The sequence below is a fragment of the Mesoplodon mirus genome (assembly GCF_964341445.2).
Source record: "Mesoplodon mirus genome assembly, chromosome: 17".
Taxonomy (NCBI): Eukaryota; Metazoa; Chordata; class Mammalia; order Artiodactyla; family Ziphiidae; genus Mesoplodon; species Mesoplodon mirus.
Window position 1 is genome coordinate 12858818 of NC_138993.1, and position 14833 is coordinate 12873650.

The window sequence follows — 14833 nt, forward strand, 5'->3', positions numbered from 1 at the left end:
CCAGGGAAGCCCTTTAAGAGTGGAGAGTTTTCTCCGGCTGGTTTCAGAAGTCAGAGTTTCAAGGCAGCAGAGACATACTCCTGTTGGTCTTAAAGAAACAAATGCCGTGTTACGGAAAGGGCCACTTGTCAGGGAACAGTGGGAGGCCTCTATAAGTTACAGATGCCCTGGTTTACAGCCAACAAGAAAACAGGGACCTCAGTCATAAAACCTCCAGGAACTAACTTCTGCCAACAATAGAATGAGCTTGGAAGTGGATTTTCTTTTTTCAGAGCCTCCAGATGAAAACTCAGCTCAGCTGACCTCTTTATTTCTGCTTCGTGATTCACTGAGTAGAGGACCCAGTCACACCATGCCAGACGTCAGAACTACGGAATTGTGAGTGAATTAAGAGTTGTTGTTTTAAGCTGCTAAATTTGTGGTAATTTGTTGTGTAACAAAAGGAAGTTAAGACAAAAAGGAAAACAAAACAATATCCAAATTTTATTTCTTTTGGATGTGGTATTATGCTGAAATTGGTCTTGTGGTTCCATCGTTCTATTCAGGTCACGTACAGTAAGGTATGATCTCGATGGTGAGCTGACATAGCTGGAGGTAGGCCTCCCATAATGGAAGGGTGGTTCCTTTAGGAGAGGCCCACTTCAAACCTTGTAAAATCGAGGAACAAGTTAAAAAGGTATTTTCCCCATAACATTTCTGAATGTGTGGGTCACTATTTGCGTCATTATTTTTTTTTATCATTAATACTTCTATGAACATGGGGCTTAGAATAGTCAGCTAATTTATTAGTTAGTTCAAGACTTGATAATACTTCAAACTCAAGTATTGACTCACATAATCACTTTGTAATGTTCAGTTTAGAGCTGCTATGGGCTAATTCATTTTTTATTTATTTTTTGTAAAATAATTCACTTTCTAACTGGTAAGCCATAAATCATCTTCAAAACCTTTTCATAAGTTCAATATAATAGTTTGAATAATCAGAATTATATTTATTTCAAGAGAGCCTGAATAAAGGATCCAAATGTGTAAAGTTAGAGACTTCTTGAGAAAAACGTAAAATGCAAATCTAACTTTATACATTATTCTTTTTTAAAAAAAATATTTATTTATTTATTTATTTATTTATTTAGGCTGTGTCAGGTCTTAGTTGTGGCACGCAAGATCTTTGTTGTGGCATGCAGGATCTTTTTAGTTGTGGCATTCGGGATCTTTAGTTGTGGCATGCAGGCTTCTTAGTTGCAGCATGCGGGCTTCACATTTGCAGCACGCGGGCTTCTTAGTTGCGGCATCCATGTGGGATCTAGTTCCCTGACTAGGGTTAAAACCCGGGCCCCCTGCATTGGGACGTGGAGTCTCACCCACTGGACCACCCGGGAAGTCTCCTGTACACTATTCTTTATCTTCTTTCCCTATTATAAAATGTTTAAATATTTAATTCCTTGAAATTCTGACACTGATCTCTATACAAATTCTTTCAGCTCTGCTATCATGCATTATATATTTAGGATAATTGCATATTGTATTAAGACAAAATAGATCAATGATCTTTAATTACTTGTTAGCTAGAAGGTTAGAGCTGCAGCTGTGGTTATTCTTCTCCTTTTTCTTCTGCCCGTGACTCAAGATTCCTTATCTCAAAACCTCCTCTCACACTCCATACTCAGACCCTTCGCTTCATGTCCAATCATCTTTTTCCCTTTAATTCTCATCCTTGACCTTTCCTCACCCTAATTTTCCATGAGCTTTTCCTAGCTTCCTCCTTTTAACCGTTATTTTACCTACCTTTTCTCATAGACCATTTCTTTCCACCACTACTGCCCTCCCACCCCCGAGAAATTAATTTCTTTCCTCTTCTCTGTTTTTCTTTTTGCTAAATAGTTACTTAACTCTAGAAATGTATAAATTCGACACAGAGATTGGGCCAGGATATAACTGATTTATGCAAGTAAACCTCTTTCCTTATTTTCCTCTCTTATTAAGAACCTTCTCACATCCTCAACATAAATGATGAATACTTCCAGTTTAATCAGCCTACCTTTATCTTCTCTCTCAACTTCCAGCTCCTACTTCATCACTATAAATTGCTGAATACCTGTGCGTAATACCAGGGCTAGATTGTGCAAAAGTTGGGACATTCAGAATGTTACTTAGGAATTTTACCTGCATTTTCTAGGATCCTATCAGAGATCTGCTGAAAAAGGACAAGAGAACATAGGGTTCTGCTGGATCAGATGATACCTTTGTGCACATTGGCATAATCAACCACGTGGGTGGAAAGCTTAATGAGGAGAAGAGCCCTTCATGCAGTTTTGAATGAAGGTGGCCTTTCCTGTGGAAGGTTATAGCATTGTGTCAAGGTTTATGATTAGAAAAGGGATGTGTGGGCTGCATCCAGCCTCAGCTCATCCCCTTTGCTGGGCCATTTTGTGCAGTGAGCAACCTGCACGATTGTATGTGGCCTGACTGGGAAGTGCGACTCCAGTAAATGTAGAACAAGCAGAGGATAAAGAGTAAGGTTTATGTTATGAAATGTAACAGCAATTCATATTTCCTTGGAAAGAATTAAAATTTACTGAAAGTCTTTTTCAAGCCAAATACTGAAAGTATAAGGAATGATCATTAAGGTTTATAATAAATTAGGCATTAGAAATGTGTATTTCAGTAGGAAATGAGAGTAAAATTGGGAAAGTAAAGATAGGTAGATGGGGTATAGAAGGCTGCTCAGCAAACTTTTTGTTAAAATGCCAGATAGTAAATAGTTCAGGGTTTCTGGACCATACAGGCTCTCTGTTGCAACTTTTAAAGTCTGCTCAAAAGCAGCCGTAGAAAATTTGTAAATGAACGGGCATGGCTGTGTTCCAGCAAAACTTTATTTACAAAAGTGAGCTGGGAGGGGTTGTAGAGAGTGTTGAGAGAAAAGGGTTCACGGAGGCATTTGGTTGGTGTGAATCTGCTGTTGATGCAGAAAGAGCTCTAAACCTGAGTAACAAGTGTTCATAAATTATCAGACAGATAAATTCCACACAGGTTGAAAAAGAACCTTTTGATAACCAATTTGAATTTATAGATCTACAAACACCAGGAATGGAAGTTTTGTCAAGCATTTATTTCTCTGTTAAATCTCCTGTAATATATACACTTGACAAGATTAAAAACTGGACTAATAGACTATATTTCACATAAAATGTTACTCTTTAAACTTCTTTTTCAGCGCTCAGTTTAAACAATATATAATGGATGTATATTATGATCCTTTGGGTCATGGTGACTTTTATTTCCTTTGCTTCATAGCAACTAGCTGATATCAGAACTGACCTTTGTTGCAGCTGGCCTTGCTAATGGAACTCAGATGGTTTGCTCAGATAAGTAATACTTTGGGGAAAATTCATGGTAAGCAAAATACTTGAAAAGATATGAGAAAGGGCAACACTTGGGCTATAAAAACAGACTTTATATTTCTCCATGGAAAAAACTTTATGGTCCTAGCATTTTACTCATTCCCTAATTATCTAAATATGTCATTCCAAAGCATAAATATAAAGATCTTTTTGCTCTTTGAGGGCAAATTGCCCTGAGTTATCAAACTCTCAGATCTTGAAAAGGATCAGTCTTGAAAAGATCCTTCTCCCCCTCCCCCTCCCGCCCCTCTCCTTCTTCCCCCATCCTTTCTTTTTTGTGTGTCTGTTTTCAAGGTGAATATAGACTGTTCCAGCAAAGTCTTTATAAAAACTATGTGAAAGAGGTGAGCGCTGGACATCTGGGCCTTCGTGTTTCCTGCATGGAGCAGAATTCCTTTGGCCACACCAGCCCTCCTGATTTGTTTATTGTAGTCTGTAACCTCCCCTTTCACTGAAAGGGGCAAATTTATGAAGGGGTTCACACAGCTCTTCTGGTTTTTAAGGTAACTAAGGCCAGCTGGAATAAACTTTATTCACTGATAAATAAATAAATTCACTTATAAATAAATAAAGTAATACACTTTATTTCATTAGATTTTTATATTCCAGTGAAAACTGGCTGTTAAGAGGCCTCAGTGGCAGGGTTTAGATTTTGATTGTCATTTACCACTGCTAGAAAGAAATTAAACAAATTCTAGTGAGGACATACGTCAGTGAAAAGAAACCTTTCTCTTCCATAGCACATTGATGAAAAGAAAGCTCAAAGTTACAAGGATTTTCTGAATTCCATTGACTCTTTACTGCTAATTAGTAGCATGACTTATTTGAGTGCGCTTGATACTTGCTTTGACTTGCTTTTAATATCACTCTAATTTCCCATGGAACCTTTTTGTTCTAAACTTGCTGCGGATAAATATACAAACTATGGACAGGACCATTCTTGTTTATTTATGAAACAAAGTTTTGTTTTTATTATGTTTGGAGTTCATTTCTAGGCAGTTAAAGGAAGGAAGTAATTAGTACCTTCTTTGAAAGCCATTTTGAAATTTTATGAAAAAAAAAGTATGTGATAGAAAATCAATCTGGGAATGCAGTGGGTGAACTGATTCTAATCCTACGCAGTGTATGATGCTAGATGGTTTTTCTAGTTCTGGTTGTGGGGTGGGGATGGTGTATTTCTGTGGGGTTGGAGACTAACAATAGTAGCTTGTATGCCTTTCCTGTCTGTGTGGTCTCTGGAACAAGTAACCTAGAGAGAGTGTGCCACTGAGAGGGCTAGCAGGGATGAAGCTAATGAATATTCAGCAACGTGGCTCTGCTTATCTCCTCAATGTGATTCAAAGGTGATGCGAGAAAAAGGTGAATGCAGGTTGTTGGTGAGAGGAGAACTGCAATTTCATCCAGTACTTGAAAGACGTTAATTTCCAGCAGCATAGATATTTGTCAGTGACACCTTACAGCATTAGGTCAAGTCTGTGCATTTATTAAACGGTTCTTTTTTGAAGAATCACCCCAATGGCTGCTAGACATAGAACTCTGCTGCTCCAAGTAAATCACTGGTTTACACCAGATCTTGACATTTACAGCCCATCTAGCATAAGATGCTATAAATATAGGTTTTGGTTATTTACTTTATAGTAGAAATATTCAGTGTATTATGAATTCGTATTTGTTAAGACTTGGGGAACCTTTTGGTTAAGATTTCTTCAGCATATTTGCTGCTACTGAATTTTCTTTTCCCTTTCGGTTCAGTGAAGGTGATTCCTTTAGGCCCTGTGACTAATTTCCCAAGATCCAGAGATTATCTAATGATTTCCTCAGAAAACTTTGGAACAAAATTAATTCAAGATTTACTGAGTGACTAATGTAATCATATCTCTGGGGAAATAAGCTGACCCCTAGTTTACTGGTTAGTTGCAAAAAATTCTGGCAATGAACAGAAACAAGGGTAAACTTCTATTATTTAAAAAAAACCCGGGCTTCCCTGGTGGCGCAGTGGTTGAGAGTCCGCCTGCCGATTCAGGGAACACGGGTTCGTGCCCCGGACCGGGAAGATCCCACATGCCGCGGAGCAGCTGGGCCCCTGAGCCATGGCCGCTGAGCCTGCGCATCTGGAGCCTGTGCTCCGCAACGGGAGAGGCCACAACAGTCAGAGGCCCGCGTACCGCAAAAAACAAACAAACAAACAAAAAAACCCCGTCAGGGACCCTTGGTGTCCATATGAGACATAGATAGCCTCAGTTTTAAATTTTCCTCCCAAATAATGACATTTCTTCCTTTGCCATCATAATTTATCTGTTGATAAAATTTACCATGTGTATTCATGAGAATATGATTTATAAAGTTAAGATGTAGGCTGGATCTTTATCATGTAAAAGCTTCTAATGGATTGTTTTTGGAAGAGTAACTGTGAAAAGGAATGTTTGCTTAGAGCACAAGTTGGGAAAACATATGTAACCATGAAGGATATTATGGAATAAAAGAAAAACTAACATCACCACGTTCATCTATTTCAAACTTTGATGCATCAGAAGAAAATCAATCTGTGATCCAGAAGGCACTTTAAATAGTCAAAGGATATTTTTTCCATCAGACATTTCATATTTGTGCTTAGATAATGCTTCAAATATTTTGAAAGAACAGAGAAGTGCTATGGAAAGAAATCACTCTATTTTTTACGATCTAAATGATTGTAACTCATAGTCCTGGCCAGAATTTTGTTTTCTTAAAACTATTCCCTGCATATATAATGATGATTGATATGGTAGTTCTTAGTCCATACATATGTATGCTGTGTGTGTGTGTACATGTATGTGTGTGTAACTTGCATGTGTAAAACAGGTCTTTTTGCACTTTATGAGTTTAATTTGGAATCCAGTTCTAAATGTTTATCTTTAAGGCCTAGAATAACAGAATTTGTGAAAAGTAGAATGTACCCATAATTTAACACAAGTCCTGGGACAAGGTATGAAGTAGGTGAAGTTCATCTTCACTGAGATTCCATCTCCATCTGTAGGGGCCTTACTCTTTGAAGTTCTGCCTCTGGATGGGGAAACCATGCTGGGCCACCAGAAGAGAACTGTCGGGGGGGTATTTGTAGCTTGGAGAGTGGTTTTTGAACCAACTGTCGACTTCCTATACTTACTTTCTCTCTCTGCCATTTTGAATGTCTCTCTCTCTCTCTTTATTGTGTGTTAATTTCTTAGCGCATGCATTTTATTTTTAAAATTTTATTTTATTTTTTAAGTAGATATAATCGGCAAATAACATTATATTCGTTTTAGGTATACAAACATAAATTTCTTTCTTGTGTTTAGAACTTTTGAGATCTACTCTCTCAGCAACTTTCAAGTATATAATACAGTATTATTAACTATAGTCACCATGCTGTACATTACAATCCCAGGACTTATTTATCTTATAACTCCATGGAAGTTTGTACTTTTGACCACCTTCATCCTTTACCCAAACCTCACCCCCTGCTTCTGGCAACCACCATTTTATTCTCTGTATCTATGAGTCTTTTTTTTTTTTTTTTTAAGATTCCACATAAAAGTGAGATCATATGGTATTTGACTTTCTCTGTTTGACTTATTTCACTTAGCATGATACCCTCCAGGTCCATCCATATTGTTGCAAATGGCAGGATTTCCTTCCTTTTTACGGCTGAACGATATTCTCTATCTATCTATCTATCTCTCACATAGTGAGGATAAACTTTCATACATTGATGGACACTTCGGTTGTTTCCATGTTTTGGCTATTGTAAATAATGCTGCAATAAACATGGGGGTGCAGATATGTCTTCAGGGTGGTGATTTTGTTTTCTTCTGATAAATATCCAGAAGAAGAATTGCTGGATGATACGGTAGTTCTATTTTTAATTATTTGAGGAAACTCTGTACTGTTTTCCACGGTGGCTGCACCAATTTACATCCTCACCAACAATGCACAAAGATACCCTTTTCTCCACATCCTTGCCAACACTTGTTATTTCTTGTCTTTTTGATAATAGCCATTCTAACAGGTGTGAGGTAATATCTCTTTGCAAGTCTCTGATTTGCATTTCCCTGATGATTAGTGATGTTGAGCATCTTTTCATGTACCTGTTGGCCATCTGTATGTCTTCTCTGAAAAAGGTCTATTTCGGTCCTCTGCCCATTTTTTAAATCAGATTGTCTGATATTTTGTTATTGAGTTGTATGATTCTTTATATATAGTTTTAGATATTAACCCCTTATCAGATATAAGGTTTGCAAATATTTTCTTCTTTTCAGTAGGTTGTCATTCCACTTTGTTGATAGTTTCCTTGGCTGAGCAGAACTTCTTAGTTTGATGGTATCCCACTTGTTTAGTTTTGCATTTGTTGTCTTAGCTTTTGGTCTCAAATTTTAAAAAATCATTACTAAGATTGATGTCAAGGGACTTATTGTCCATGTTTTCTTCTTGGGGTTTTATGGTTTCAAGTCTTCCATTCAAGTTTTTAATTCATTTTGAGTTAATTTTTGTGTATGGTATAAGACAGTGACCCAGTTTCATTCCTTTGTATGTGGCTGTCCAGTTTTCCAAACTCCATTTATTGATGAGACTGTCCTTTCCCCATTGTATAGTCTTGGCTCCTTTGTTGTAAATTAATTGACCATATATACATAGGTTTATTTCTGGGCTCTCTATTCTGTTCCATTGATCTATGTGTCTGTTTTTATGCCAATACTATAATGTTTTGATTACCATAGCTTTGTAATACAGTTTGAAATCAGGAACTGTGATGGCTCCATCTTTGCTCTTCTTTCTCAAGATTGCATTGGCTATTCGGGGTCCTTTGTGGTCCTATACATATTTTAGGACTGTTTCTTCTATTTCTTTGAAAAATATCATTGGAATTTTGATAGGGATTGCATTGAATCTGCAAAGAGCTTTGCAGAGTGTAGACATTTTAACAATATTAATTCTGCCAATCCATGAGCTTGGAATGTCTTTCCATTTATTTGTATCTTCTTCAAATGCTTTCATCAGTGTCTTATAGTTTTTAGTGTACATGTCTTTCATGTTTTGGGTTGAATTTATGCTTAGGTATTTTATTCTTTTTGATGAAATTGTAAGTGGGATTATTTTCTTAATTTCTCCTTCTGCTGGTTAGTGTATAAAAATGCAACAGATTTTTGTACATTGATTTTTGTATCCTGAAACTTTACTGAATTTGATTATTAGTTATAACAGGTTTTTTTTTTTTGGTAGAGTATTCAGGGTTTTCTATATATAATATCATGTTATTTGCAAATAGTGATGATTTTACTTCTTCCTTTCCAATTTAGATGCCTTTCATTTCTGTTTCTTGACTAATTGCTCTGGCTAGAACTTCTATCCACTTTTATTCTTGAACTTAGTAATTTTGAGTCTCCCCAAATGCATGAGCATCTCAAATGCTCTTTTCTTCTTGATCTTTCATTCAGAACATATTCCTCGTTTCTTTGTTTTCCTTGGCTCTCTGTTTTGGTTTGTATGTGTTAGAGAAAAGAACCACCTCTTCCAGTCTTTTTGGAGTGACCTCATACAGGAGACAAATCTTATCATTGAACTCTTTCCTACCTCTTGGTTGTCTCTCAAACCTTTTAGTTTGTCCAAGCAGACTACTTTGTTCTTAGTTGCTCCAGTAGTTGAGAGTGTGCCAAGACCTGTCAGTGTCCCAAAGGGGAGGATCTTAGTCAGCATCTAGATGCAGGCTGACTGGAAACTGAACCCTCAGGCAGTAGTTTTTTTTTTTTTTTTTTTTTTTTTTGCGGTACGCAGGCCTCTCACTCTTGTGGCCTCTCCCTTTGCGGAGCACAGGCTCTGGATGTGCAGGCTCAGCGGCCATGGCTCACGGGCCCAGCCGCTCCGCGGCATGTGGGATCTTCCCGGACCGGGGCATGAACCCGTGTCCCCTGCATCGGCAGGCGGACTCTCAACCACTGCGCCACCAGGGAAACCCAGGCAGTAGTTTTTAAAGTGTGCAAATATACCTCCTTCAGGGGAAGGCGAGGAGAGAGGCATTTCATTCTGTTCTCTCTGCACTGAACTCTGACATGAATCAGTTAAGAACTGTTTGTTTGCTACCATCCCATTGAACCTGTGAACACAAACCCTGCTGGCCATTAGAGCCAAAGTATCAAGGAATGTTTCCTCTGGGTAGCAGCCACAGAAACCTGGATGCCAGATATGTGCACTAGTGTGTGCTTTTTTTTTTTTTTGCTGTATGCGGGCCTCTCACTGTTGTGGCCTCTCCCGTTGCGGAGCACAGGCTCAGGACGCGCAGGCTCAGCGGCCATGGCTCACGGGCCCAGCCACTCCACGGCACGTGGGATCCTCCCAGACCGGGGCACGAACCCGTGTCCCCTGCATCGGCAGGCGGACTCGCAACCTCTGCGCCACCAGGGAAGTCCTAGTGTGTGCATTTTAATGCAAGTACATACAGAGAAAGAATATGAAATTCCCCCTTTATCCCCCTACCCTCCACTTCCCATTCTCCTCCCATCACCACTGTTTACATTTTAGTTGTGTATCTTTTCAGTCCTTAACATGGGCACACATTTTAAAAAATAAATATACTTTGACTCCAAATTCTATTATCTTTTCATTTTATAAATATTAGTCTAATCAGTTTTTTTCAAAAAGAATAATTACTATCTTTTAGGTAAACATATTAGGCTACCAACCAGAGTAAATAGCCCTTGGTATACAGAAATTGACTTCGAGGGCTTCCCTGGTGGCGCAGTGGTTGAGAGTCCGCCTGTCGATGCAGGGGACACGGGTTCGTGCCCCGGTCCGGGAAGATCCCACGTGCTGCGGAGCGGCTGGGCCCGTGAGCCATGGTCACCGAGCCTGCGCGTCCGGAGCCTGTGCTCCGCAACGGGAGAGGGCACAACAGTGAGAGGCCAGCGTACCGCAAAAAAAAAAAAAAAAAAAAAGGCTCAGAGAGGTGGGCATGTTAAAATGTATTTGCAGTCCTTGCCTTGCATGGTTCTGATATGCATGAATTTCAGTTACTGCAGTTGAGTTAAAAACTACCAGTGCTCCAATAGCATAGTTCAAATTTCAGTTACCAAGAGATACTAACTGTTAGCAATTGCATAAAGCACAGACTTTGCTGCTAGCTCTTCAATGCACAAATCACTATGCAAAAAACAGATGCACATTATGATCAGTGACCAGTTATGTCACTTTTTTCAGAGTCTATAGGTAATTGGTCATGGCACATCTGTTAGTTCGCACACAGATGACAAAAGTAGAATTGTGTTATCTCTTTCTCTACCAGTGATAAAGCCATGTAACATTTTACCAAAATGGATAATTGAAAGAGGGAATTGGCCATCAAAAATCAAGCACAGAAAAGAAAAAAAAAAACAAGTATAATACTAGAAGTGAAATTTTAATCAAATGTAAATGGGATTAAAGAAGAAATAGCTAACCATGGAAATACTGGCACCACCTCTATTTAAGAGACTCCAGTGTGCAATCGGAGGAACTTAGTGAAGGCAGCCTTAACAATATAAATGAGAAAAGTGGTCATGACAGAAAGGATGAAGATGTCTCAGAGAAAGGATTGCCAGTGAAAAACTTCTCATTCATTGAATTCTCAGAGATATTTCATCACATTGAAAGTGGGAGGGATAAAATGCTGGAAGTGGATTCAAACTTAGAAAGTAGTATGACAGTTTGCCAAGGCATGAAAAGATCCTTGATTTATATCATAAGTTATAGACAGAAAGCAGAAGGCAAGTACTGTTCAAATACTCTTGATAGGGATTTTTTAAACAAAGAAATAGAACACTTCAATTCTCAGTGTTTTTACTAAAGACAAGATAGAGAGGTAGAGGAACACCCAGTGAGAGTCTTGTTGTACCTCTTTAAGCAAAAAGATCAAGGATAGGTGTTGATATCAGCTGCCAATAACAACAACACAAATCCTGATCCCTTATCCAGTTTCCAGATCGGAAGCAGTTCTCAGACCCAGAATTGATTCAAGGGAAAGATGGGCCTTCCTGATGAAGAACTTTGCAGTGCCTCAACAAGCACAGACAGTAGTAATTTCCCCAACCTTTTCCCGAAGAGACGGCCATTTACCAGAGTAATTATACACTAATATTAAGTAGTTACAATTAAGTAATTACACCAAGATTAAGCCTGTTGTAATTTGTTTTCTTTTTTAATCAAAATTGACTGGTTACCACTTTGAAGAAACAGTAACTAGATGAAGTGAAATTAACATTAAAAAATTTTTTTGTAACTATGTAGGGTGATGGCTGTTAACTAGACTTTCTGGGATGATCGTTCCGCCATATATACAAATATTGAATCATTACGTTGTACACTTGAAACGAATATAATGTTATACGTCAATTATACCACAATTAAAAAAAAAGAAATAAATTCATATGGGGACAGAGTACATCTGTTTGGTGCAAGGGATGGACCCTTGCAGATAATGGTCAGTTCTCCATTCATATCTGTGGGAAATCCTGCTCATTTACAACTGCTAGTATCTGTATCTGTGACTAAGGCTCTTTTTCCTGCTACTGTGGAGAGCTGCCTGTACACATGACAGACTGGAAATGCCAATGAACTCACAATCCCTGGAGGGCACCCCTCAATCAGTGACTCTCATAAGCAGGTGTTGGACAATTCTGAGGTATATATTTTGCATGCATTCTCAGAGTTTTCTTATGGAATTAATCTTTAATGGCTTAATGTGGTAGTTGGTGTAGTAGCACAGCCCCTAGGGGATGCCTTCTTTACCCTGTATTAATTTCCCAATCCTTACCAGTGTTATTTGTATTTTCCAACTACTCTTACTTGAATTCTGTCTCAAGACCTGCTTCTGGGAGAATTTTAGATAAGACAGTTCCTAAAACCTTATATATTTACTTATATTTCACTTTATCAATATACATAGAGCAGTTACAAACTATACCAGTGTTGCTAACAATAAACCTAATGAGAAAAAGTTTGATTTCTTGGCACTGTTTTTGTTCTTAGACAAGATCACACTCATGATGTAAAATCAGAATACTATGTTAAAAAACATACATGTAATTTGAATTAAAACACATTGACCCAGGATTTCTAGTTGTCAGAGATGATGGTGGGAGGGAGACTGTATCTGTTTAGGTTACCATTTTGCCTGGAAGTTCAATGACATGACATTTAAATTATCTACAACATTGTTTTCTAGTTGAGTGAGATTGCCAGAGGTCAAATGAGGAAAGAGAGGGTGGGGATGCAAGGAAACAAGGATCACAGCACACAGAGTTGGGACTTAATGACAATCCTGTGAGTCACATCAACCGTTTTAATATCAAAAATTTAGGGCTAAGGATACAGCATATTTGTTTTTTTTTTCACTAAATGGCTGACCACGTTCAAAGATGAATGATAATATAAAATGAACCAGCATAAAGACTGAAATAACAATGGAACAAAACAAAACAAAATGGAGACAGAGAATATATCTTATAAGAGGAATTATCCAGGGGAACAGAATAAGGATTAACTCAGAAATAAGAATTCACTTCAACTTATAAAAGTCAATATTTTCTTTCTATACTAACAAAAACCAACAAGAAAATACAATAGAATAGAATGTCATTTGCAAAAAGAAAACAATTCTATATTATATAGTAATTAACCTAATAAGAATGGACAAGAGAAAAATCTGAAAATTCAATTGAAGGATATAGAAAATATCTAAATAGATGAAGATCTATGATATCTATCTACCTATCTATCATCGACCTATTTACCTACCTCTCTATCTTTCTTCTTCTTCTCCTTCTTCTTCTCTCATTTCCCTCCTCTTCCTTGCCCTCCTCCTCCTCTTCATCAGCCCCCTCCCCTTCCTCCTCCTTCTTTACCATCATCATCATCATCATCATCATCATCATCATCATCTATCCATACATAGATACAGGGCAATTGAAGAATAAAGATATCAAAATGACAGTGATGATGAAAAAGATGAAACTATGAGGTAGTAAAAAGAATACAAAATGAAGGAAAGGATAAACCATTGATATAGTAGGAGTGAACTCAGTAAACTGAAAGCCAGAGGATAATCTGAGAGACAGAGAGACTGGTTCCTAGAGATTTATCAGTTCCTGACTGCTTGTCAGTTAACAGTTGTAGTTCTAGACCTTATATATCCTTATGATAGGCTCCATTTTTCTTAAGGTGGTCTGAGTGCCTCTGTTTCCTTTTTAAAGAAACAATTCTCCTTAGGATCTCAGCTCATTATTATTATTGATTGATGCAGGCATTCAAACTTTTATATTATACATTTACACTCCTTTATCTATTTTCCTTTTTCCTCATTGTATTTTATGCTTTGCACTTACCATTTATTTTTTCTCTTCTCTTTCCTTCCATTCTTTTACTCTTCATCTCAAATCCTCAATTCCATTCCATATTTTATATATGTTCTTAGCTTCTTACAAGATGTGTAGTGTCATAAGTGTGTTTTTAGTTTTCTTAAATGGCAGCTAGGGAGGGCAGTGTTCAGAAAAATCTGCACCTATATTCTAAGTTGAATATACATCTAACTTTTTTGCTTTTTTTCCCAACTCTTTTAAAGGATGAATAGCAATACTGTACAATGTCTAGGGATACATATGTTGCAGTCATATAAAAATATGTCTGAAAAAGACAAACCCAAATTTGAATAAAAATTACCTCTGGGAAGGGAGAGAGAGAACAGGATTGCAGAGGGCTGCAATTCTATTAGTAATATTTAATTACTTAAAAATATGAATCAAATATGGCAAAAATGTTAAGACTTCATGGAGTTTAGTGTTCATTCTATGATACCCTGTAATTATCTGCATATTTGTAACATTTCATAGTGAAATTATTCTTAAAATAATAAAGAAGAGCTCCCAATTTTTTTGGTGGGGAGAGGTGAGTTACTAATACATGCAGATTTAAACCATAAAAAAGCCAGGTGATACTACAAGGCAATCCAATAGAGATCTCACGCACTTCTTTGATTCCAAAAGAGCACAGCACATAAAAAGAACAAGTTAAAAGGAAGGAAATATTGCTGTAGGTTTATTCATTTATTAAATAAACTTGAATAGATATGTGGTGAGCATTCCAGATAACAGAATAGTTATTATAATAACTTACCCAAAGGATTTTAATGTTTGTTGGTAATATATAAATTTTGGGATTTGACAGAAAACAGACTTCTCTTTATTATCTGCAAAAGTGTAGATTTTATATAGTGACAATCATGCCTTTGCTCACTCATTCAAAAAAAAGTTTACTGCACATGAGGTGTGTGCAAGGCAAGGTGAGTATGGAGAAGATTGGCATTTTCTTCAGCAATCAAGTAACTACTCCAATACTCAGTACCAGCAATCATGACTGAGATTATAAATTGATAATACAAGGATATACTT

General features: G+C 37.4%; 1 long non-coding RNA gene across 1 annotated transcript in view; it reads left to right on the forward strand.

Moving 5' to 3' along the window:
* LOC309792407 overlaps positions 1-14833 on the forward strand; it is a 261017-nt gene that overhangs the window by 53262 nt on the left and 192922 nt on the right. The window contains exon 2 of the long non-coding RNA XR_014291709.1: positions 273-378. This is a non-coding gene — a long non-coding RNA (uncharacterized lncRNA). The remainder of the gene's footprint in view (positions 1-272; positions 379-14833) is intronic.